Source organism: Cornus florida, unplaced genomic scaffold (assembly GCF_030987335.1).
Source record: "Cornus florida cultivar Cherokee Brave unplaced genomic scaffold, ASM3098733v1 CherokeeBrave_3.0.0_Hap2_Chr07, whole genome shotgun sequence".
Taxonomy (NCBI): domain Eukaryota; kingdom Viridiplantae; phylum Streptophyta; class Magnoliopsida; order Cornales; family Cornaceae; genus Cornus; species Cornus florida.
Window position 1 is genome coordinate 72624673 of NW_026775577.1, and position 2613 is coordinate 72627285.

Consider the following 2613-nt stretch of genomic DNA (forward strand, 5'->3'; position numbering starts at 1 on the left):
GCAATGAATGAGGAATGGGATGTAAAACAGGATGGGTGACAACTTGAGGTTGCACGTCCTATTTCACTCTCTTCATTGGATATTTCAACTTGATTGTCCACAACTCTACCACTCCACAAGGTAGTCACCGCATTAACATGTTCAATGGTATGCCCTTCCGATGAGGAATGGGTTTCCACAACACATTGTTGTTTAAGTGGGGCATTAATGGGCATCTTTCCCTTCTCTCTTGCATTAAGAGTGCTTGCTATTTGCCCTACTTGGGTTTCTAGCTTAGCAATGGATTGAGAGTGAGAATGAAGTAATTGAGTGTTAGCCTCAAGAGTCCCCAAAGCATTTAAAACTTTTTCTTTAAAGGCAGGACTTCTAGTGTTTCCTTGGGAATAATATTGGTTGGGAAAATGAGAATAAGCAAATTGATTCCCTTGTGATTGATAAAGTCTATAACATTAGGATCCTTGGTTTTGAAGTGGAGGTGGAATGTATTTCCCTTGGAAACCGCCTTGGGAAGGGTTTAAGCCTTCTCCTTAGTTTTTCCAAGAGAAATTCGGATGATTCCTCCAACTTGGATTATCCCTTGGTTTACAAAAGCCGCATTGACTTGTTCATTAGGTTCATTATGTACTTGCCCATGAGGACAATGAGAAGTAGAATGAAGAACACTAGAACAAGTCATACATGTTTCATTTGATGCACAATGAGAATGGTTAGGAAAGGAAGATACTTGGTTCGCCGAGTTTTGGTTAATAAAAAATTGATCAAACCTTTAAGACAAAGACTTTATTTCGGCGGCTATTTCATTTGAATGTTCGACTTGATGTAAGCCTACACTCTTCATACCTTGTGAATTTCTACCATTCTTGGATGATAGTGTTCTATGCAAAGAATTTTTACTCATGCTTTCATAAAGACGCCACACGTCATCCTCATGCCTATCAATGTAAGAGCCACCCATAGAAGCATCAACTATACCCTTATAGTTGTCCGATAAGCTCTCAAAGAAGTATTGAACTAATTGCCATTTGGGTATGTCATGATGCGGACACTTCCTAAGAAATTGTTTGAAGCGTTCCCATGCCTCATGAAATGTTTCTCCATCCCCATGTGAAAATTCTCGAATTGAGGTTCTCATGGCATTGGTACTAGAAACCGGATAGTACTTCTTTAAAAACTCTTGTTGCATTTCCACCCAAGAAGTGATTGAAAAAGGCCTAAGATTGTTAAACCAATATTTTGCTTTGTCTTTTAAGGTGAATGGAAAAAGTTTGAGTCTTAAGACCTCTTCCGGCATGTCCGTATACTTTACGGTGGAACATACTTCAAGAAACTCATCCAAATGCTTATAAGGTTCTTCACTAGGAAGTCCATGAAAGTTAGGAAGCATTTGAATAGTTTATGCTTTAATTTCATAATGATGTGCTCTAAATGATGGCAATTGAATGCATGTGGGTGCATTGTATTCATTAGGTACATAGTGATCTCTCAAAGCAAGAGGTGGATTAGCTACTTGAGGTGCAACATGAACACCTTGGTTATGAATTCCTTGGTTAATGACGGGAGGTTGTGGAGCATACATTAGCCTTGGCATTCCATACGGAACTTGGCTTTGTTGTTGTGGTGGTTGGATGAATGGCCTTGGCTTGCCTAATGGTACTTCTATGTTCTCATTGTGCACATTGGGATGAAGGATACCTTATTAGTCTATGTGACCAATGTCCTCAACATGATTATCATTATGGTCATCCATTGAAAGATTGGCTATATTTGAACTTCCTCTTCCCCTAGGATTTCTAACGATAGATTCAAGATGCAAATCAAGAGGGGCAAGAGTTGGTCTCAATGAACGACGCCCATGCATGCACAATACAAAAAATAACAAACACAAGGAATGACAAACACTATGCCTTCACAACAATGCAATTAAACTTCTTCCACAAACATTAAATTCACACTCCCATACTTTAACTCAATGATGCAAGACAATAAAAAATAAGCCTCCACGCGGGCTAACGATTTAACTAAGGGATTGAATAAAGAAAATCTCACAAAGGTCCTTTAGCACTTCAACTCCAAATTTTAAAGCTTAACTTAGCAAAAAAAATTTAAAGTTTTTTTTTAGCATTTTTCCTTTCTTTGCTTGCTTGAATTGAATGCTCAATGGCTCCTTTGTTTGCTTCCTCTCCAACAATGCACCTAGTTAAGTAAGAACAACACAATAAGTAACCAAAAAGAAAAATAAAAATAAAATAAAAACACGATCAAAAGAGTACTAATCCTAATCAATTCCATAAATCCGACGTTGCCAAATCTAATAAACAAATCCCCAGTAACGGCGCCAAAAATTTGACGAGTAAAGTTGCTCGTGAATGCCAAAATTGATGTAGTGAATGTGCGGTTCAAGGAAAGCCTTTTTGGGTCAAGTTTAAATTTATAAAAACCACTACCAACACTACTACTAACGTAGTAAGAGTGAGTAGGGATCGTCCTAAGGGATTGTGGGGATTGAGCAATGTTGGAGTTGATTGTGGAATCGCAATTTGGGCTAGTAGGTCGAGTGATCAAACAATTGGTTGGTTGGTTGATTAAAGAGCAACTAGATTAAACCAAGTAATA

At 38.1% G+C, this 2613-nt stretch overlaps 1 pseudogene; it reads left to right on the plus strand.

Annotated features, from left to right (window-relative positions):
- The first annotated feature begins 1028 nt into the window (after nt 1-1028).
- LOC132267969 (small nucleolar RNA R71) lies at nt 1029-1127 on the plus strand (annotated as a pseudogene).
- Nucleotides 1128-2613: the final 1486 nt, after the last annotated feature.